Source organism: Prunus persica, chromosome G1, assembly GCF_000346465.2.
Source record: "Prunus persica cultivar Lovell chromosome G1, Prunus_persica_NCBIv2, whole genome shotgun sequence".
NCBI lineage: Eukaryota > Viridiplantae > Streptophyta > Magnoliopsida > Rosales > Rosaceae > Prunus > Prunus persica.
This window is the reverse complement of record NC_034009.1, coordinates 21,988,805-22,013,814: the sequence shown is the minus strand read 5'-3', so window position 1 is coordinate 22,013,814 and position 25,010 is coordinate 21,988,805. Positions and strand designations below refer to the sequence as shown.

At 39.6% G+C, this 25,010-nt stretch overlaps 1 pseudogene; it reads left to right on the top strand.

Annotated features, from left to right (window-relative positions):
• LOC109946806 overlaps positions 1-24,214 on the top strand; it is a 98,044-nt pseudogene extending 73,830 nt beyond the window's left edge.

Below are 25,010 nucleotides of genomic sequence, written 5' to 3'. Positions count from 1 at the left end.
GAACCTGAATTGTCCAATTTCATGGACCAATCGATATCGGATTGAGCCCAAAACTTAGGGAACATCATAATGTTGTGGCAGGAGTCATTTGGTGAGTTTTGAGTGAAATGCCAGGGCTAAAACTATGCAATACACAGACCACTCCATTTCGGAACAAACTGCGTACAAAAATGAATTGTCCAATTTCATAGACCAACTGATATGGAATTGTGTCCGAAGCTTGGGGAACATCATAATATGGTGGGAGGAGTCATTTGGTGGGTTTTGAATAGAATCCAATCTGTAGAACTATGCAATACACCAACCACTCCATTTCATAACCAACTTCGTAAGAACTGGAATTGTCCAATTTCAAGGACCAATCGATATGGGATTGAGTCCAAAACTTGGGGAAGATCGTAATGTTGTGGGAGGAGTCATTCGGTGGGCTTTCAGTAAATTCCAATCGCTATTACTATGCAATACACCAACCACTCTATTAGACAAGGAACTTCGTACAAACATGAATAGTCCAATTTCATGGACCAATCGATATCGGATTGAACCCAAAACACGGAGAACATCATAAAATGGTGGGAGGAGTCATTTGGTGAGTTTTGAGCGAAATCCAATCTTTAAAACTATGCAATACACCAACCACTCCATTTCAGAACGAACTTTGTACAAACCTGAATTCTTCAATTTCATGGACCAATCGATATTGGAGTGAGTCCAAAACTTGGGGAACAACATAATACAGTGGGAGGAGTTATTTGATGAGTTTTGAGTGAAAATCGATTGCAAAAACTCTGAAAAACACCAACCACTATGTTAGAGAATGAACTTCGTACGAACATGAATAGTCCAATTTCTTGGACCAATCGATATCGGATTAAGCCCAAAAATTCGGGAACATCATAATATGGTCGGAGGAGTCATTTGGTGAGTTTTGAGCGAAAACCAATAGCTAAAACTGTGCAATACACCAACCACTCTATTTTAGAACGAACTTCGTATGAACCTAAATTGTCCAATTTCATGGACCAATCGATATGGAATTGAGTCCAAAGCTTGGAGAATATGATAATGTTGTGGAAGGAGTCATTTCATTCAGTTTTGAGTGAAATCCACTCTCTATAACTATACAATACACCAACCACTCCATTAGAGAACGACCTTCGTACGAACATGAATAGTTCAATTTCATGGACCAGTCAATATCGGCTTGAGTCCGGAGCTTGGGTAACATCATAATACGGTGGGAGGAGTCATTTGGTTGGTTTTGAGTGAAATCCAATCTCTAGAACTATGCGATACAGCAACAACTCCACTTCAAAACGAACTTCGTACGAACCTGAATTGTCCAATTTCATGGACCAATCAATATCAGATTGAGTCCAAAACATGGGCAATATCGTAATGTTGTGGAAAAAGTCATTTGGTGAGTTTTGAGTAAATTCAAATCGTTGTAACTATGTAATCCACCAACCACTCCATTAGAGAACGAACTTCGTACGAACATGAATTGTCTAATTTTATGGACCAATCGATATCGTATTGAACCCAAAACTTGGGGAACAACATAATATGGTGGGAGGAGTCATTTGGTGAGTTTTGAGTGAAATCCAACGTCTAAAACTATGCAATACACCAACCACTCCATTTCAGAACGCACTTCGTAGGACTCTGAATTGTCGGATATCATGGACCAATCGATATCAGATTGAGTCCAAAACTTGGGGAACATGATAATATGGTGGGAGGAGTCATTTGGTTGGTGTTCGGTGAAATCCAACTTCTAGGACTATGTAATACACCAACCACTCCATTTTAGAACGAAGTTCGTACGAACTTGAATTGTCCAATTTCATGGACCAATCGATATCGGCTTGAGTCCAAAACTTGGGGAACATCATAATATGGTGGGAGGAGTCTATGGTGAGCTTTGAGTGAAATCTAATTTCTAGAACTATGCAATACACCAACCACTCCATTTCAAAACGAAGTTCGTACGAACCTCAGTTGTCCTATTTCATGGACCAATCGATATTGGATTGAGTGCAAAACTTGGGGATCATAATATGGTGGGAGGAGACATTTGTTGAGTTTTGAATGAAATCCAATCTTTAGAACTATGCAATACACCAACCACTCCATTTTAGAACGAAGTTCGTACGAACCTGAAATGTCCAATTTCAAGGACCAATCGACATCTGATTGAGTCCAAAACTTGGGGAACATCATAATATGGTGGGAGGAGTCATTTGGTGGGTTTTGGGTGAAATCCAATGTCTAGAACTATGCAATACTCCAACGACTCCATTTTAGAACCAACTTCGTACGAACCTGAACTGTCCAATTTCATGGACCATAGATATCGGATTGAGTCTAAAACTTTGGGAACATCATAATATGGTGGGAGGAGCCATTTGGTGGGTGTTGAGTGAAATCCAATCTCTAGCACTATGCAATATACCAACCACTCCATTTAGAACGAACTTCATACGAACCTGAATTGTCCAATTTCATGTACCAATCGATGTCGGATTGAGTCCAAAACTTTGGGAACATCATAATTGGGTGGGAGGAGTCGTTTGGTGGGTTTTGAGTGAAATCCAGTGGCTAAAACTATGCAATACACCAACCACTCCATTTCATAACGAACTTCGTACGAACCTGAGTTGTCCAATTTCATGGACCAATTGACATTGGATTGAGTCCAAAACTTGGGGACCATCATAATATGATGGGAGGAGTCATTTGGTGGGTTTTGGGGGAAATCCAATCTCTAGAACTGTGCAATACTCCAACCACTCCATTTTAGAACGAACTTCGTACGAACCTGAATTGCCCAATTTCATGGACGAATCGATATCGGATTGAGTCCAAAACTTCGGGAACATCATCATATAGTGGGAGGAATCATTTGGTGGGTTTTGAGTGAAATGCAATCTCTAGAACTCTGCAATACACCAACCACTCCATTTTAGAACGAACTTCGTATGAACCTCAATTGTCCGATTTCATGGACCAATCGATATCGGATTGAGTCCAAAACTTTGGGAACATCATAATATGGTGGGAGGAGTCATTTGGTGGGTGTTGAGTGAAATCCAATCTCTAGCACTATGCAATGCACCAACCACTCCATTTTAGAACGAACTTCGTACGAACCTGAGTTGTCCAATTTCGTGGACCAATCGATATCGGATTGAGTCCAAAACGTGGGGAACATCATAATGTTGTGGGAGGCGTCATTTAGTGAGTTTTGAGTGAAATTCAGTGGCTAAAACTATGCTATATGTAACACCCCGACTCCAAATTTAATTCTTATTTTAATTTATTTAAAGTGAAATTACGAATTTACCCTTGGAGTATGGGTAAATTGGTCATTTTCTTATCCGGAAGGATTTTAGGACCATGACTGGTATTGTTGGGTAGGTCGTACTGAGACGAATTCGTGGACACATGGTAGGCTTGAATCGGAGTTCGAACGAAGATTTGGCGATCAAAAGTAATTCAGTGGCAAAACTGTAATTATTTTAAAAAGGGTTAGAGTAAAAATTTGATTTTTGACTTTTACCTCACTCTCTCTCTCCCGATTCTCCCTTTGCGCGCGACCTCCCCCTTCCCTGTTACTATTCACCGAGACGAAAACCACCACACCACCGCCACATCCGACCACCCCAGGCCTCGAGACCAGTCCCGGTCGATTCGTCATGAAACCTCGAACCAGAACCACCAGCTTTCCCCGTCAGAAACCACGAATTCCGCCCACAATCTCAACTGGTTTGAACCGGTGAATCGCTGTTGTCGCTTCGTCGTCTCCGTCGCCCAAACCCGGTGTGTAAGGTGAGGTTTCTCATCCATTTTCTGAGCTCTAGCTATTTTTGGGATAGGTTTGGATCGATTTGATGTGTCGAAACAATTTTAAAAACCTAGGTTTCGGCCGGATTTCAAAGTGAAATTCCGGCAAGTTGCCGTCCGAATTGGACCTCCTTGTAGTTGAATAATGTGATCCTGACCTCGAGTAGAAGCTAGGGTAGGGATGGTGAGCTCGGGTGTGGAGTTTTTCCGTCACCGGAATTTCTTGTACACACCCACACGCTGCCGGCGCGTGGGCGAGGGTGGTGAAGTTGCACTTTGTTCCGATGAGATCCTTAGGTTGTCACGAGTGCGTAGGATTTTGCGGATCTCAATTCGGACGTCGTTTGACTATCGAACGGATTTTCGCATATTGTGCGTTATCCGGGTTCGATAGGTTCTAACCATTGGATCGTTTTCCAATTAAAAAAATATTGTTCTAGGTATTCCTAGGACCGTGTAGGACTTCACGGATCATGAATCGGAGCCCCGGATGTTCTGATTAAATAATGCAAAGTTTGTGGGTTAGCGATAACCGTACAATCGTGAGCGATTCCTAAACATGTAACTGGACCTTAGGATACCTCGTTCAACGTACACGTACTGGGAACTTGGGGATTTAAGTATTTAATTTGTGATTTCCGCTTCGAAGTAATTTTATATTAATTAAGGGTTCGTATCTCGAAATAGGTGCTCCGAGAACACGTACTGGGAACTTGGGGATTTAAGTATTTAATTTGTGATTTCAGCTTCGAAGTAATTTTATATTAATTAAGGGTTTGTATCTTGAAATAGGTGCTCTGACAGCATGTACTCAACAGGTAGGACCCTCTCGTGGTCAGGCAGTGTGGAAATACTTGTGAGTGGACTTTGTTTTCAATCATATGCATGATTTTATTGATGAAAGATTTATGCATAATGTTTTTAATGGTTTATTGAATGTATTATATTCATGGGTTGAATTTAATGTTTGTATAGCACTTTAGCAATATATTGTGGGTTTGGGATATTTGGTTATCGAGAGTATGTTTTATTTGGATTTTGGGGAAGTTATATATATTTTCTATAGGTGGGATACTTGGGTTGTTGAGGTGAGTGTGTGGAAGAACAGGAATATGAGAGGTTGTGGAGAGAAGTTGTTTGATTACACTATGTAAGTATCTTCCCCATTTATTAGACTTCCCCATTTATTAGACTTCCCACACGTGGCGTTGGATGTTCCGGCGTATGGGACGAATAGGTTATCAGTCTCACACGTAGCGTTGGATGTTCCGGCGTGTGAGACAATTTTTATATGCAGCGTTGGATGTTCCGGCGTATGGGAATACTCTGTATATTGCTTGGGATCATCACACATGGCATTGGATGTTCCGGTGTGTGAGCTATGGAGTTTCATCCCCCGGTTGGACTGCTCATCTCTAGATGCAGGATAGCACCTGAAAATCCTGCGGCCTAGTCAAACGATCCCCTGGTTGGATTGTTTCCTCGGTACCTAGGTAGTGTGATGAGTATATTGTATAGTTATATTTATATAATTATATATATATATATAGTTGGGAGAGTGAAGAAATTAGAGTTCATTAGTGGGTTGGCAGGAACAGCAAAATTGTGGGAATGAGGGTTATGGATGGAGTGATTTGTGTTTTTAAAAGGTTTTCAATGAAATATGTTTTTGAACAATTAAATTATGAATTGTGAACCTGCATGTCTTGAGCATCATTTTTACATGGTGGGGTTACTATATTGTTTTAAATGCAAATCTTATTTTTGTCCACTCACATGTTTTCTGTTTTGCGCCCCCGAGCCAGTAATCGCTCCAGAAAGCGTGCAAGTGGTGTACGAGGCTCGAACTGTGAACTTCCCTAGTTAGGATTTGAATAATTTCTTCTACTCAACTGTTTTTGTAAACTAAATTCAGTAGTGCTCTATTATCGCCCATGTTAGATTTTACTTGTGAGGCCGGAGGTCATTTAGTATGTTTTGTTGTATGATGAAAGCATGCTGCTGGTTGGGAATATTTTCATGTACGTTGCAGGTTGAATTTTTGTTGGGTTTGCTCAATTTGCAGGGGAGACTCTGCCAAAATTTTGGTAGAGTCCCGGTTTTTAGTAAGTGGGCCCACATAGGGATGAAGTTGGAACAAAGACAGGGTCCGTTCCGGTTTCCAAGAACTTCAAAGGCGGGTCCTGTCACTATACAACAACCACTGCATCAGAGAATGAACTTCGTCCGAACATGAATAGTCCAATTTCATGGACCAATCAATATCGGATTGAGTCCAAAACTTGGGGAACATCATAATGTTGTGGGAGGAGTCATTTGGTGAGTTTTGAGTGAAATCCAATGGCCAAAACTGAACAATACACCAACCACTCCATTTCAGAACGAACTTGAATTGTCCAATTTCAAGGACCAATAGATATCGGATTGAGTCCAAAACGTGGGGAACATCATAATGTTGTGGGAGGAGTCATTTGGTGAGTTTTGAGTGAAATCCACTTGCTACAACTATGCAATACACCAATCACTCCATTTCAGAACTAACTTCGTACTAACCTGAATTGTCCAATTTCATGGACCAATTGATATCAGATTGAGTCCAAAACTTGGGGAACATCAAAATATGTTGGGAGGAGTCATTTGGTGGGTTTTGAGTGAAATCCAATCTCTAGAACTATGCAATACACCAACCATTCCAATCGATATCAGATGGAGTCCAACACTTGGAGAACATCATAATGTTGTGGGAGGAGTCATTTGGTGAGTTTTGAGTGAAATTCAATGGCTAAAACTACGCAATACACCAGCCACTCCATTTCAGAACGGACTTCGTATGAAATTGAATTGTCCAATTTCATGGACCAACCGATATCGGATTGAGTCCAAAGCGTGGGGAACATCATAATTTTGTGGGAGGAGTCATTTGGTGGGTTTCGAGTGAAATCCAATCCCTAGAACTATGCAATAAACCAACCACTCCATTTTAGAATGAACTTCGTACAAACATGAATTGTCTAATTTCACGGACCACTCGATATCGGATTGAGTCCAAAACTTGGGGAACATCATAATATGGTGGGAGGAGTCATTTGGTGGGTTTTGAGTGAAATCCAATCTCTAGAACAATGCAGTACACCAACCACTCCATTTCAGAAAGAACTTCGTACGAACCTGAATTGTCCAATTTCGTGGACGAATCGATATCGGATTGAGAACAAAACTTGAGGAACATCATGATATGGTGGGAGGAGTCGTTTGGTGGGTTTTGAGTGAAATCCAATCTCTATAACAATGCAGCACACCAACCAATCCATTTTAGAATGAACTTCGTACAAACCTGAATTGTCTAATTTCATGGACCAATTGATATCGGATTGAGTTCAAAGCGTGGGGAACGTCATAATTTTGTGGGAGGAGTCATTTGCTTGAGTTTTGAGTGATATCCACTCGCTATAACTATGCAGTACACCAACCACTCCATTAGAGAACGAACTTCGTACGAAAATGAATAGTCCAATTTCATGCACCGATAGATATCGGATTGAGTCCAAAACTTGGGGAACATCATAATGTTGTGGGAGGAGTCATTTGGTGAGTTTTGAGTGAAATCCAATGGCTAAAACTATGCAATACACCAACCACTCCATTTCAGAACAAACTTCGTACGCACCTGAATTCTCGAATTTCATGGACCAATCGATATCGGATTGAGTCCAAAACTTGGGGAACATCATAATATGGTGGGAGGAGTCATTTGGTGGGTTTTGAGTGAAAACCAATAGCTAAAACTATGCAATATACCAACCACTCCATTTCAGAACGAACTTCGTAAGACTCTGAATTGTCCGATTTTGTGGACCCATCGATATCGGATTCAGTCCAAAACTTGGGGAACATTATAATATGGAGGGAGGAGTCATTTGGTGGGTTTAAAGTGCAATCCAATCTCTAGAACAATGCAGTACACGAACCAATCCATTTTAGAACGAACTTCGTACGAACATGAATTCTCCAATTTCATGGACCAATCGATAACGGATTGAGTGCAAAACTTGGGGAATAGCACAAAGTTGTGGCAGGAGTCATTTGGTGAGTCTTGAGGGAAATCCATTGGCTAAAACTATGCAATACACCAAGCACTCCATTTCAGAAAGAACTTCGTACGAACATGAATAGTCCAATTTCATGGACAAATCGATATCGGATTGAGTCCAAAACTTGGTGAACATCATAATTTTGTGGGAGGAGACATTTGGTGAGTTTTCAGTGAAATCCAATGGCTAAAACTATGCAATACACCAGCCACTCCATTTCAAAACAAACTTTGCACGAAACTGAATTGTCCCATTTCATGGACCAACCGATATCGGATTGAGTCCAAAGTGTGGGGAACATCATAATTTTGTGTAACGAGTCATTTGGTTGAGTTTTGAGTGAAATTCACTCGCTATAACTATGCAATACACCAACCAGTCCACTAGAGAACGAACTTCGTACGAAACTGAATAGTCCAATTTCATGCACCAATCGATATCGGATTGAGTCCAAAACTTGGGGAACATCATAATGTTGTGGGAGGAGTCATTTGGTTAGTTTTGAGTGAAATTCAACGGCTAAATCTATGCAATACACCAACCACTCCATTTCAGAACATACTTCGTACGAACTTGAATTCTCCAATTTTATGGACCAATCGATATCGGATTGAGTCGAAAACTTGGGGAACATCATAATATGGTGGGAGGTGTCATTTGGTGGGTTTTGAGTGAAATCCAATCTCTAGAACTAAGCTACACCAACCACTCCATTTCAGAACTAACTTCATACGAAACTGAATTGTCCAATTTCATGGACCAATCGACATCGGATTGAGTCCAACACTTGGGGAACATCATAATGTTGCCGGAGGAGTAATTTCGGGAGTTTTGAGTGAAATCCAAGTGCTAAAACTATGCAATATACCAACCACTCTATTGGAGAACGGACTTCGTACGAACATGAATTGCCCAATTTCTTGGAGCAATCGATATAGGATTGGGCACAAAACATGGGGAACATCATAATATGGTGGGAGGAGTCATTTGGTGAGTTTTGGGCGAAATCTAACGGCTAAAACTATGCAGTACACCAACTACCCCATTTCAGAACGAACTTCATACGAACATGAATTGTCCAATTTCATGGACCAATCGATATCGGATTGAGTCTAAAACTTAGGGGACACATAATGTTGTGGGATGAGTCATTTGGTGAGTTTTGAGTGAAATCCAATGGCTAAAACAATGCAATACACCAACCACTCCATTTCAGAACGAACTTCGTACGAACGTAAGTTGTCCGATTTCATGGACCAATCGGTATTGGACTGAGTCCAAAATCTTGGGGAACATCATAAGATGGTGGCAGGAGTCATTTGGTGGGTTTTGTGTGAAATCCAATCGATAGAACTATGCAATACTCCAACCACTCCTTTAGATAACGAAATTCATACGAACCTGAATTGTCAAATTTGATGGACCAATCGATATCGGATTGAGTCCAAAACTTGGGGAACATCCTAATATTGTGGGAGGAGTCATTTGGTGAGTTTTGAGTGAAATCCAATTGCTAAACAATGCAGTACACCAACCTCTCCATTTCAGAACGAACTTCGTACGAACCTGAATTGTCCAATTTCATGGAGCAATTGATATCGGATTGAGTCGAAAACATGGGGAACAATATAATGTTGTGGGAGGAGTCATTTGGTAAGTTTTGAGTGAAATCCAATGGCTGAAACTGTGCAATATACCAACCACTCCATTTTAGAACGAACTTCATACGAACCTGAATTGTCCTATATCAAGGACCAATCGATATCGGATTGAGTCCAAAACATGGGGAACAATATAATGTTGTGGGAGGAGTCATTTGGTGAGTTTTGAATGAAATCCAATGCCTAAAAATGTGCAATACACCAACCACTCCATTTCATAACGAACTTCATACGAACCTGAATTGTCCTGTTTCATGGACCAATCGATATCGGAATGAGTCCAAAATTTTGTGAACATCAAAATGTTGTGGAACTATGTGATACACAACCAACCCCATATTAGAATGAATTTCGTACAAACCTAAATTTTCCAATTTCATGGACCAATCGATATCGGATTGAGTTCCAAACTTGGGGAAAATAATACTGTTGTGGGAGGAGTCATTTGGTGATTTCTAAGTGAAATCCAATGGCTAAAACTATGGAATACACCAACCACCCCATTTCAGAACGAACTTCATACGAACCTAAATTGTCCAATTTCATGGACCAGTCGATATCGGATTGAGTCCAAAACTTGGGGAACATCATAATTATGTGGGAGGAATTATTCGGTGAGTTTTGAGTGAAATCCAATGGCTAAAACTATGCAATACACCAACCACTACATTTTAGAACGAACTTCGTACAAACCTGAATTGTCCAATTTCATGGACCAATCGATGTCGTATTGATTCCAAAACTTGGGGAACATCGTAATGTTGTGTGCGGAGTCATTTGGTGAGTTCTGAGAGAAATCCAATGGCTAAAACTATGCAATACACTAACCACTCCATTTCAATACGAACTTTGTTCGAACCTGAATTGTCCAATTTCATGTACCAATCGATATCGGATTGAGGCCGAAACTTGGGGAACATTGTAATATGGTGGGAGGAGTCATTTGGTGGGTTTTGAGTGAATTCGAATCTCTAGAACTATGCGATACACCAACCACTCCATTTCAAAACGAACTTCGTACGAACCTGAATTGTCCAATTTCATGGACCAATCAATACCGGATTAAGTCCAAAACTTGGGGGGCAACATAATGTTGTGGGAGGAGTCATTTGGTGAGTTCTGAGTAAAATCCAATGGCTAAAACTATGGAATACACCAACCACTCCATTTCATAACGAACTTCATATGAACCTTAATTGTCCAATTTCATGTACCAATCGATATCGGATGGTGGCCGAAGCTTGGGGAACATCATAATATGGTGGGAGAAGTCTTTTGGTGGGTTTGAGTGAATTCCAATGTCTAGAACTATGCTATACACCAACCACTCCATTTCAGAACGAACTTCGTACGAACCTGAATTGTCCAATTTCATTGACCAATCGATATCGGATTGAGTCCAAAACATGGGGAACAATAAAATGTTGTGGGAGTCATTCGGTGAGTTTTGAGTGAAATCCAATGTCTAAAACTATGCAAAACACCAACCACTCCATTTCAGAACGAACTACGTACGAACATGAATAGTCCAATTTATTGGACCGATCGTTATCGGATTGAGGCCAAAACTTGGGGAACATCATAATATGGTGGGTGGAGTTATTTGTTGGATTTTGAGTGAAATCCAATCTCTTGATCTACGCGATACACCAACCACTCCATTTCATAACGAACTTTGTACGAACCTGAATTGTTGAATGTCATGGACCAATCGATATCAGATTGAGTCCAGAACTTGGGGAACGTCATAATGTTGTGAGAGGAGTCATTTGGTGAGTGCTAAGTGAAAGCCATTGGCTAAAACAATGGAATACACCAACCACTCCATTTCAGAACGAACTTCATACGAACCTAAGTTGCCTAATTTCATGGACCAGTCGATATCGGATTGAGTCCAAAATTTGGGGAACATCATAATGTTGTGGGAGGAGTCATTTAGTGGATTTTAAGGGAAATCTAATCTCTAGAACTATGCGATACACCAACCACCCTATTTCAGAATGAATTTCGTACGAACCTGAATTTTCCAATTTCGTGGACCAATCGATATGGGATTTAGTCCAAAACCGGCAGAACATCATAATGTTGTGGGAGGAGTCATTTGGTGAGTTCTAAGAGAAATCCAATGACTAATACTACGGAATAAACCAACCACCCCATTTAAGAATGAACTTCGTACGAACCTGAATTGTCTAATTTCATGGACTAATCGATATCGGATTGAGTCCAGAAGTTGGGGAACATCATAATGTTGTGGGAGGAGTCATTTGGTGAGTTTTGAGTGAAATCTAATGGCTAAAACTTTGTAATACACCAACCACTCCATTTCATAATGAACTTCGTACGAACCTGAATTGTCCGATTTCATGGACCAATCAATATCGGATTAAGTCCAAAAGTTGGGGAACATCATAATGTTCTGGGATGAGTCATTGGTGTGTTTTGAGTGAAATCCAATGGCTAAAACTATGCAATGCACCAACCACTCCATTTCAGAACGAACATCGTACGAATATGAATAGTCCAATTTCTTGGACCGATTATTATCGGATTGAGCCCGAAACTTGGGGAACATCGTAATACGCTGTGGGGAGTCATTTGTTGAGTTTTGAGCGAAATCCAACGGCTAAAAGTATGCAATACACCATCCACTCCATTTCAGAACGATCTTTGTACGAACCTGAATTGTTTGATTTCATGGACCGATTGATAATGAATTGAGTCCAAAACTTGGGGAAAATCATAACATGGTGGGAGGAGTCGTTTTGTGGGTTTTGAGTGAAATCCAATCTCTAGAACTGTGCAATACACCAACCACTCCATTTTCAGAACGAACTTCGTACGAACCTGAATTGTCCAATTGCATGGACCAATCAAAATCGGATTGAGTCCAAAGATTTTGGAACATCATAATATGGTGGGAGGAGTCATTTGGTGGGTTTTGAGTGAAATCCAATCTCTAGAACTATGCAATACACCAACCACTTCATTTCAGAATGAATTTCGTATGAACTGGAATTGTCCAATTTCACAGATCAATCGATATCGGACTGAGTCCAAAACTTGGCGAACCTCATAATATTCTGGGAGGAGTCATTTGGTGTGTTTTGACTAAAATCCAATCTCTAAAACTATGCGATACACCAACCACTCCATTTCAGAACAACCTTTGTACGAACATGAATTGTCCGATTGCATGGACCAATAGATATCGGATTGAGCCCAAAACTGGGGGAACAACTTTATTTGGCGGGAGGAGTCATTTGTTGGGTTTTGAGTGGAATCAAATCTGTAGAACTATGCGATACACCAACCATTCCATGTCAGAACGAACTTCGTACGAACATCAATTGTCCAATTTCATGGACCAATCGATATTAGATTGGGTCCAAAATGTAGAGAACATCATAATGTTGTGGGAGGAGTCATTTGGTGGATTTTGAGGGAAATCCAATCTCTAGAACTATGCGATACACCAACCACCCCATTTTAGAACGCAATTCGTACGAACCTGAATTTACTAATTTCGTGGACCAATAGATATCGGATTGAGTCCAAAACCTGGGGAACATCATAATGTCATGGGAAGGGTCATATGGTGAGTTCTCAGAGAAATCCAATGGCTAATACTATGGAATATACCAACCACCCCATTTGAGAACGAACTTCGTATGAACCTGAATTATCCAATTTCATGGACCAATCGATATCAGATTGAGTCTAGAACTTGGGGAAGATCATAATGTTGTGGGAGGAGTAATTTGGGGAGTTTTGAGTGAAATCCAATGGCTAAAACTTTGTAATTCACCAACCACTCCATTTCAGAATGAACATCTTACGAACCATTCAGGTTCGCACGAAGTTCGTACTCCAATGGAGTGGTTGGTATATTGCATAGTTTTAGTTATTGGATTTCGCTCAAAACAAACCAAATGCCTCCTCCCACAACATTATGATGTTCCCCGAGTTTTGAACTAAATTCGATATCGATTGGTCTATGAAATTGGACAATTCTGGTTCGTACAAAGTTCATTCTGAAATGGAGTGGTTGGTGTATTGCATAGGTTTAGCCATCAGAGTTCACTCAAAACTCAGCAAATTACTTCTCCCAAAACATTATGTTGTTCCCCTAGTTTTGGGCTCAATCCGATATTGATTGGTTCCCGAAATTGTACAATTAAGGTTCGTACGAAGTTCGTTCTGAAATGGAGTGGTTGGTGTATTGCATAGTTCTAGAGATTGGATTTCACTCAAAACCCACCAAATGACTCCTCCCACCATATTATGATGTTCCCAAGCTTCGAACTCAATCTGATACCGATTAGTCCCTGAAATTTGACAATTTACGTTCGAACAAAGTACGTTCTAGAGATTGGATTTCACTCAAAACCTGCCACATGACTCCTCCCACCATATTATGACGTTCCCCAAGCTTCGGACTCAATCCGATATCGATTGGCCCATGAAATCAGACAATTCAGGTTCATATGTAGTTCGTTCTAAAATGGTGTGGTTGGTGTATTGCATAGTTTTAGCCATTGGATTTCACTCAAAACTGACCAAATGACTCTTCCCAAACAATTATGATGTTCCCCAAGTTTTGGACTCAATCCGATATCGATCGGTCCATGAAATTGGACAATTCAGGTTCGTACGAAGTTCGTTTTGAAATGGAGTGGTTGGTGTATTGCATAGTTTTAGCCATTGGATTTTGCTCAAAACTCATCAAATGAGTGCTCCCACTATATTATGATGTTCCCCAGGTTTTGGGCTCAACCTGATATCGATTGGTCCAAGAAATTGGACTATTCATGTTCGTACATTCTCTAATGGAGTGTTTGGCGTATTGCATAGTTTTAGCCTTTGGATTTCACTCAAAACTCACCAAATGACTCCTCCCACAACATTAGGATGTTCCCCAAGTTTTAGACTCAATCCGATATCGATTGGTCCACAAAATTGGACAATTCATTTTCGTACGAAGTTCGTTCTCAAATGGAGTGGTTGGTGTATTGCATTGTTCTAGAGACTGGATTTCTCTCATAATCCACCAAATAACTCCTCCCTCCATATTATAATGTTCCCCAAGTTTTGGGCTCAATCCGATATCGATAGGTCCAAGAAATTGGACTATTCATGTCCGTACGAAGTTCATTCTCTAATGGACTGGTTGGCGTATTGCATAGTTATAGCAATTGGATTTCACTCAAAACTCAGCAAATGACTCCTCCCACCATATTATGATGTCCCCCAGTTTTGGACGCAATCCGATATTGATTGGTCCAAGAAATCGGACAATTAAGGTTTGTACGAACTTCATTCAGAAATAGAGTGGTTGCTGTATTGCATAGTTTTAGCCCTTGGATTACACTCAAAACTCTCCACATGACTCCTCCCTCAACATTATGATGTTCCCCAAGTTTTGGACTCAATCCGATATCGATTGTTCCATGAAATTGGACAATTCAAGTTCGTACGAAGTTCATTCTGAAATGGAGTGGTTGGTGTATTGCATGGTTCCAGCGATTGGATTTCACTCAAAACTGACCAGATGACTCCTCCACCATATTATGTAGTTTCCCAAGTTTTGGACTCAATCCGATGTCAATTGGTCCACGAAATCGGACAATTCAGGTTCATACGAAGTTCGTTCTAATCGGGCAACACACCAACCACTCTATTTCAGAACGAACTTCGTACGAACCTGAATTGTCCAATTTCTTGGACCAACCGATATCGGATTGAGTCCAAAACTTGGGGAACATCATAATGTTGTGGGAGGAGTCATTTGGTGAGTTTTGGGTGAAATTCAATGGCTAAAACTGTGCAATACACATACCACTCCATTTCAGAACGAACTTCGTACGACACTGAATTGTCTGATTTCATAGACCAATCTATATCAGATTGAGTCCACAACTTCGGGAACATCATAATATGGTGGGAAGAGTCATTTGGTGTGTTTTGAGTGAAATCCAATCTCTAGAACTATGTAATGTACCAACCACTATATTTCAGAACAAACATCGTACAAACTTAAATTGTCCAATTTCGTCGACTAATCGATATTGGATTAAGTCCAAAACTTGGGGAACATCATAATGTTGTGGGAGGATTCATTTGGTGAGTTTTGAGCGAAATCCAAATGCTAAAACTATACACCAACCACTCCATCAGAGAACAAACTTTGTACGAATATGAATAGTCCAATTTCTTGAACCAATCGATATCGGATTGACCCTAGAATTTGGGGAACATCATAGTACAGTGGGAGGAGTCATTTGGTGAGTTATGAGTGAAATCCAATGGCTAAATCTATGCAATACACCAACCACTCCATTTCAAAACGAACTTCGTACGAACCTGAATTGTCCGATTTCATGGGCCAATTGATTTCGGATTGAGTCGAAAACTTGGGGAACATCATAATATGGTGGGAGGAGTCATATGGTGGGTTTTGTGTGAAATCTAATCTCTAGAACTATGCAATGCACCGACCACTCCATTTCAGAACGAACTTCGTACGAACCCAAATTCTCCAATTTCATGGACCAATCGATATCGGATTGAGTCCAAAACTTGGGGAACGTCTTAATATTGTTGGTGGAGTTATTTCGTGGGTTTTGAGTGAAATTCAATCTCTAGAACTGTACAATACACCAACCACTCCATTTAGGAACGAACTTCGTACGAACCTGAATTGTACAATTTCATTGACTAAACGATATTGGATTGAGTCCAAAACCTAGGGAACATCATAATATGGTGGGAGGAGTCATTTGGTCAGTTTTGAGTGAAATCCAACTGCAAAAACTGTGAAATACCCCAACCACTACATTAGAGAACGAACTTCGTACGAACATGAATAGTCCAATTTCTTATGCCAATCTATTTTGGATTCAACTCGTTTGGTAGGTCTAGCGTCCAAAACTTAGGGAACACCATAATATGGTGGGAAGAGTCATTTGGTGGGTCTAGTGTCCAAAACTTGGGGAACATCATAATATGGTGGGAGGAGTCATTTTGTGGGTTTTGTATGAAATCCAATCTCTAGAACTATACAATACACCAACGACTCCATTTCAGAATGAACTTCGTACGAACCTGAATTGTCCAATTTCATTGAGCAATCGATATCGGCTTGAGTCCAAAACTTGGGGAACTTCATAATATGGTGGTAGGAGTCATTTAGTGAGTTTTGATTGAAATCCAGTTGCAAAAACTATTAAATACACCAACCACTCTATTGGAGAAGGAACTTCGTACGAATATGAATAGACCAATGTCTTGCACCAATCGATATCGGATTAAGCCCCAAACTTGGGGAACATCATAATATGGTGGGTGGATTCATTTGGTGAGTTTTAAATGAAATCCAATGGCTACAACTATGCAATACACCAACCATTCCATATGAGAATGAACTTTGTACGAACCTGAATTGTCCAATTTCATGGACCAATCGATATCGGATTGCGTCCAAAACTTGGGGAACATCATAATGTTGTGGGAGGAGACATTTGGTGAGTTTTGAGTGAAATCCAATGGCTAAAACTATGCAATACACCAACCACTCCATTTCAGAACAAACTTCGTACAAACCTGAATTGTCCGATTTCATGGACCAATCGATATCGGATTGCGTCCAAAACTTGGGGAACATCATAATGTTGTGGGAGGAGACATTTGGTGAGTTTTGAGTGAATTCCAATGGCTAAAACTATGCAATACACCAGCAACTCCATTTCATAACGAACTTCATACAAACCTGAATTGTCCGATTTCATGGACCAATCGATTTCAGAATTGTCTGATAACTCATATATTTATACATATATACCATCCATTTCTAGGCTATTTGTGATGTTTTTGAGTTAAACTTGTTGCATTTTACCTATTTTGTGTTAGTATGCAGTTGCATCTACTTTAGGATCAAGTTGAAGGCAAAAGAAATGAAAACATGCCATTTTTGGAGATGTCCCTTATTCAAGCGCGGAAACAAGTTTCGTGACCTGTTTTGAAGTCCAAATAAAGAATCCAAGGCGAACTTGGCTTGTTTGAAGACTAAGAGCAGAATGGGAAAGCAATGGGGATTTCTAGCCTAATTTGTAGGTACCAAATAAGGCAAAAATGTGCAAAATAAAGGCTGATTTGTTAGGATATCTTTAGAATATCTTGCAGCCTCTTTTACCCCATAAAAACTTGCCTTTTAGCCACTTTTACAGAGCCTATTTATTTTGGACGAATTTCACAACCCTGGACCTCACTTCTTGGTTATTCTCTCCTTTCATGCACACTAAAACCCTAGCCATCCATAAATTTCCACCATCAAGACTCAGCGCAAGAGGTGGTTCTTGGAGAAGTTCAACATCAGAATTGGTTCAAGGGTTTCCTCTCATGAATTTATTTTCGCTCATGTTCTTTATTTTTGTTTTAATCTCTTTGAACATGATGTGTAACTAAATTCATAGCTAGGGATTTCGATGTAGCCTTGCAACATTGATCCATGTTTCTAAGTTAAAGTATTCAATTCATCAATCTGCTTCTTGTTTCATTCACTGAATCTATTGTTCAATTTGTTTGTCAATTTTATTGTTTGATCACCATTAAGGTTACCTACAGATTATCTGGACATGGTTATAGTAACATCATGCTTAATCTTGGTAGACATGCGAATGAATGAAGAGAATGTTGTGCAAACATCCTGCCGTGTATTTTCTTTAGTTCTTTAACCTTTTCTTGCATGCATTAGACTCTTAACTTGGAACCAAAGTTGAACATCCCAATTAGGTTGCAGATTAGGAGAATTTGATCAAATCCACACATCATATGGCTGATCATATATATGTAAAACGAACTCTGGAAACAGGTTGGTAGTTAAATACGGTTTAATTTTATAAACATGGAATTAGTTTTACAATGATGAATTCAAAATCCCTGGTCTCATCCCTATTCTTTCTACATCAATATATTATTCACTGCTACATTCTTCTTGCATTTTAAGTTATTTTTCATTTACAACACAAAAACTACTTTCAAATTGTCACTTTCATTTTTAGTTAGGGTTAGTAATTTATAGAGGTCCAATCAGTCCATGTGGTTCGACACCTTTACTTATACCACTATACTAACCATATATTGGCACTTGGAAGGAATACAACAAAATTTTGGCGCCGTTGCCGAGGACTGATTTCAGTCCTCTATAATTTCTTGTTCTCAAACCCTAATTTCATTTTATTTTTGTTTCTCAGGTAGTATATGTCAAATACACTTGCTGAGATAGGGCAAAGACTTGAACGGTTAAAGAGCAACACTTTTGAGAATTCTATATCAGCTAGTGCCCTGACTAGCCGTGTAGAAGAGGACAATAGTTCTTCTACCTCTGCGAGTGTAGATTATTTGGATAACTCTAATTTTGACATAGAAGAAGAGATGGCTGGCAATAATGATGACAACTGAGCTTTGGAAGATTATGCTCAATCGGTTATACCAAATTCACCTTGGTGCATCTTGCTGCCTACTGAAGCTAGAAATTATGATCTCAAATCTTCACATTTTCATATGCTTCCTTCTTTTTATGGTTTACCTAACGAAGATCCATTAGCCCATATTAAGGAATTCTACAATGTTGTGAGTAGTTTACCTTTGCTGGGAGTGAGTGAAGCAAATCTGAGGATGAGGGTTTTTCCTTATACATTGAAAGATAGAGCAAAGAGTTGGCTAATGACTTTAGCACCTGGTTCGCTCACCACTTGGGATGCCGTAGCTAAGAAATTTTTGGAGAAGTTTTTCTCTACTCAAAAGACAGCTACTTTGAGAGGGCAAATCTTTAACTTTAAACAAGATGATGGAGAACCTTTCAATGAATGTTGGGAGCGTTTCAAAGGGCTGTTGCTGCAATGTCCACATCATAGGTTACCTCTTTACTTACAAATGCAAATTTTTTATGATGGACTAACCCAAACATGTCAATCGACTGTTGATAATGCAGTAGGTGGAGCTTTGAAGAAAAAAAATGTTCAAGAGTCATATAACATTTATGAGATGTTGGGATCTAATGCTCAACACAAAGGTACAAGAGGTAAACGAGTTGGAGTGTATGAAATGAGTTCTAATAATGATCTCGCCTTGTAGGTGGCTACTTTGGAAAAGAAGCTCGATTCTATGCTCAATATGGTGCCTAAGATAGCTGAGGCCTATCCCGGTCATCCTACTTATCAGTGCTCGGCTAGTGAGGCTTATCCCGAATTCGTTCAAGAGCAAGTGAATCTCATGAATTCTTACAATCAGAGGCTGAGGAATGACCCATTCTCTAATACATATAACCCTGGTTGGAGAGATCATCCCAATCTCTCATGGAAGAATAACAATCAATTTCAAAATTTCCAACCAAAGCCTACCACTACGCTTGAAGATACGGTCAAAATGCTAGCTCAAAACACCGTTCAATTCCAGCAAACTTCCAATAGTACTCTCCAACAACATTCAGCTGCTCTAACCAAAATGGAGACATAATTAGGTCAGATTGCTGATGCTTTGAGTCAAAGAGAACCCGAGAAATATCCAAGCCAACCGGTGATACTTCAAAGGAACCAAGAGCAAGCCAAAGCTATCATAACACTTAGAAGTGGTAAGGTTACTAATAATGCAGTTGGCAATGAAGTTACTAATGAACCTGATCATGTGAATGCAGGTCCCACTTAAGAAGAGAATGAGAAACCGAATGACGATCCAAGCAATGCCACTTCTTCGTCTGAAGCTCCAACTTTTCACAAGGCTGAAAAACCTTACACTCCTCCCATCCCATTTCCTGGAAGACTTGCCAAAAGCAAGCAGGATAAGTCATTTAAAGAAAATTTTGATATTTTAAGTAAAGTGAATGTTAATTTACCTTTGCTTGATGTCATTAGGAATATGCCAGCGTATGGGAAATTTTTCAAGGAGCTAAACACTTATAAGAGGAAGTATGGACCTAATGGGAAGGTGATGGTGTCTAAAAATGTGAGTGTTGTGCTTCAAAGAAAGGTCCCACCAAAACTCAAGAATCCGGGCAGTTTTTCTATCAATATCACCATTGGAGACAAGCTAGTTGAAAAGGCTATGCTTGACTTGGGGGCTAGCATCAATTTAATGCCCTATTCAGTGTACCTTCAATTAGGTTTGGGGGGGTTTGAGGGCAACAACTATTTCATTGCAACTTGCTAATCGATCAGTGAAATATCCAAGAGGTATAGTGGAAGGTATCTTAGTTCAAGTTGACAAACTAATTTTGCATGCTGATTTTGTAGTGTTGGACATGGAAGAGGCTCCTATACATGATCGTGAGTTACCTATTTTGCTTGGGAGACCCTTTATGACCATGGCAATGACTATCATAGCTGTGTAAAATGGTCTCCTCACCATGACCATGCTGGGAGAAATTGTACAATTCAAAGTGTTTGAATCTCTTTCTCACCCTTCTAGTTCAATTGATTGTTGTTCGATTGATGTGCTTGATTCACTTGTTTTCTCTAAGTTTTTGCTGGCACAATCCAATGATCCATTACAATATGTTTTGAGTCAATCTCAAAATGACTTTGATGAAGAAGTGCTCATGGAGATGGTGGCTGCCTTGGAAGCATTAAAACCATATCCCTCCACTTTTTCACCTCTTATAGAGCCATTAGGACCATCTGCCATACATCTGATCCCTTCTGTTGTTAAACCTCCAAAACTTGAGCTTAAATCACTTCCATCACATCTAAAATATGCTTACCTAGCTGAGTTTGAAACTCTCCCAGTTATCATAGCATCTGACCTCACCCCTTTGGAAGAAGATAAGCTAATTAGGGTGTTAAAAGAGTTCAAATCAACCATTGGTTGGTCTATTGCAGATATCAAGGGAATAAGCCCTGCCATGTGCATGCATCAAATTTTATTGGAGGAGGGAGCGAAACCAACTCGTGAACCACAAAGAAGGCTCAATCCACACATGAAGGAAAGAGTGAGAGCTGAAGTGTTGAAGTTGCTAGATGTGGGTATCATATACCCGATTTCTGATAGCAAATGGGTCAACGCTGTTCACGTAGTGCCTAAGAGGATTGGAATCACAGTGGTAAAAAATGAGCATAAAGAGCTTGTTGAAACGAGACCGGCAGCTAGTTGGCGTGTTTGCACCGATTACAGGAAGTTGAATTCGGACAGTAAAAAAAATTATTTTCCTATGCCTTTTATTGATCAAATGCTTGAGCGATTAGCTGGTCACGCATATTATTGTTTTCTTGATGGATATTCAGGTTATAATCAAATTGCGATTGCTCCGAAAGATCAAGAGAAGACTACATTCACCTGTCCTTTTGGCACTTTTGCATATAGGAGGATGCCTTTTGGCCTTTGCAATGCCCCAGCAACATTCCAAAGATGTATGCTGGCAATCTTTTCAGATATGATTGAGAGATTTATTGAGGTATTCATGGATGATTTTTCAGTTTTTAGTTCTTCTTTTGATAATTGTCTTAACCATCTGTCTCTAGTGCTTCAAAGATGTCAAGAAACAAATTTGATTCTCAATCGGGAAAAGTGTCAATTTATGGTGAAACAAGGTGTTGTGTTGGGACATGTAATATCCAGGAAGGGTATTGAAGTTGACAAAGCAAAAATTGACATCATCTCAAATATGGCAGCCCCTGCTTCAGTGAAGGGAGTGAGAAGCTTTCTAGGACATGCTGGTTTTTATCGTCGTTTCATTAAAGATTTTTCCAAGATCACTTATCCATTGTGCAATCTTTTGGCCAAAGATGTTATATTTCACTTTGATAAAGATTGTATGAATGCATTTAATACCTTGAAACGTGGACTAACATATGCTCATATCATTATGGCACCAGATTGGTCTTTGCCTTTTGAGCTAATGTGTGACGCCTCTGACTATGCTATTGGTGCTGTTTTAGGTCAAAGAGTAAATAAGCTGCCACACGTAATCTTCTATGCAAGTCGGACATTAAATGATGCTCAACTCAATTACTCTACAACTGAGTAGGAGTTGCTTGCTGTTGTTTTTGCTTTAGAGAAATTTCGTTCATATCTTGTTGGCTCTAAAGTTATTGTTTACTCTGATCATGCAGCTCTTAGGTTTTTTTTGACCAAGAAAGATGCTAAGCCACATTTGATCAGATGGATACTCTTGTTACAAGAGTTTGACCTAGAAATTCAAGACGAGAAAGGGAGTGAAAATGTTGTTGCTAATCACTCGTTGATGAAAACTATGGAGATGGACAAATTTTGCCTCTCAACGAATCATTCCTGGATGAACAACTCTTTGTCATTCAAGATAAAGAGCCATGGTATGCTGATTTTGTCAATTATTTTGCTTCTGGTGCAATTAGAGATTATTTGACTTTTTAGGAGAAAAAGAAGTTCTTTTCAATGGTGAAACACTACATGTGGGATGAGCCCTATTTGTTCAAGTATTGCGCTTTCCAAATCATTTGAAGATGTGTTCCGGAGAGTGAGCAGCAAAGCATACTAACATTCAGTCATGCATTGGCATGCGGAGGTCATTCAGTGCCAAAAAGACAGCTTTAAAGGTTTTACAATCTGGTTTCTTTTGGCCTACATTGTTTAAAGATGCTTTTGATTTTTTTCTCTAAGTGTGATAGGTGTCAGAAAATGGGAAGCATCAGCTGCAGGAATGAAATGCCATTAAACAACATTTTAGTGGTAGAGCTGTTTGATGTGTGGGGAATTGACTTCATGGGACCATTCCTATCTTCTTTTGGATACATATACATACTAGTGGCAGTAGATTATGTATCAAAATGGGTTGAGGCAACAGCTACACGAACTAATGATCACAAACTTGTTTTGAATTTTCTCAAAGATATGATTTTCACTAGGTTTGGAACTCCGAGAGCTATAATTAGCGATAGTGGTAGTCACTTCTGCAACAAACCTTTCAAGGGATTGATGAAGAAGTACAACATCACACATAAAGTGGCAACTCCATACCATCCTCAAACCTCTGGACAAGTGGAAATCAGCAATAGAGAAATAAAGAACATTTTGATGAAAACCGTCAGCCCTACAAGGAAGGATTGGTCACTAAGGTTGAATGATGCACTTTGGGAGTATCGAACAGCGTACAAGACCCCAATTGGAATGAGCCCTTATCGACTGGTGTTTGGAAAGGCATGTCATCTGCCAATAGAGATCGAGCACTGTGCATATTGGGCCATAAAGAAGTTCAATTTTGATCTCAAAGAAGCTGGTACAGTGAGGAAGCTCCAACTCAATGAGTTAGAAGAGCTCAGAAATGAATCATATGAGAATGCAAGGATCTACAAAGAAGGAACCAAGCTCTACCATGACAAAGCAATTCTTAGGAAGGAGTTTCAACCAGGTATGAAAGTACTTTTGGATGACTCACGTTTGCGACTTTTTCCAGGTAATTTGAAGTCTAGATGGGTTGGACCATTCAAAATGCTTCAAGTATTTCCCCATGGAGCTATGGAGATAGAAAACATCAAGAATGGCACCTGTTTTAAGGTCAATGGACAGCGTTTGAAGCCTTATTTGGAGAATGTTTCACAGGAGCAGGTTTATGTAGTTATAGATTCTCTCGAGTTTATGACAACTTAGACACACTACCATGTCTTGGCTAGACATTAAATAAAGCGCTTGCTAGGAGGCAACCTAGCTGGGTTTGTGTTCTTTCCTTTTATTTGTGTTAGTTTTTAGTTTTTATTTTATTTCATTCCATGCACACTGTACCAATTTGCATTGCATCCATTCCATTCTTTTTTTTTTAAGCATCGAGGACAATGCTTATTTTAGGTTTGGGGGTGTGAGATTTTCGTTTGTTTTTAGTTCTGGTTAAAGTTTGCTTTTGCTTACTAATGTGAATGTATATGAGGGCTATGGTTTACAATGAGGACTACTGTGTTGTCATGAAAAAGTTCGTATCATATCTTTTTTTTTTTTCAAAGCTATTACTCTTGGAATCATGGTGGTTAAAGTATCATGCTCAAATTTTGGAAGAAGAATTGTGGAGACTACCCTAGTGAGTGATTTTGAGCCTATTTACTTCTTTGAGAGGGTTTAAAGTATTTGTACTCCTATCTTTTTGCTTCAATTTCATTTCAAATGATCTCATTATTTTTGTTTGATTGAATGCTAAGAATTGTTTGCTTTCACAGATACCATGTGTTTGGTAACACTCATGAATGAACTCATTGAGACGATGTTAGGCTATGCATGTCTTAACCACCACAAGGCCTAATTTCTTACCTTTATGGGTGTGCCATTACCTTATTTTGAAGCCAATCATTTTTAGCCATTTTCTTTTCTCACATTTTTTCCCCGTATCCTTTTAGCTCAATATGAGATATTTAGCCCATTACAGCTATACCCTATAGTTTGGGGAATACCAAAGTGA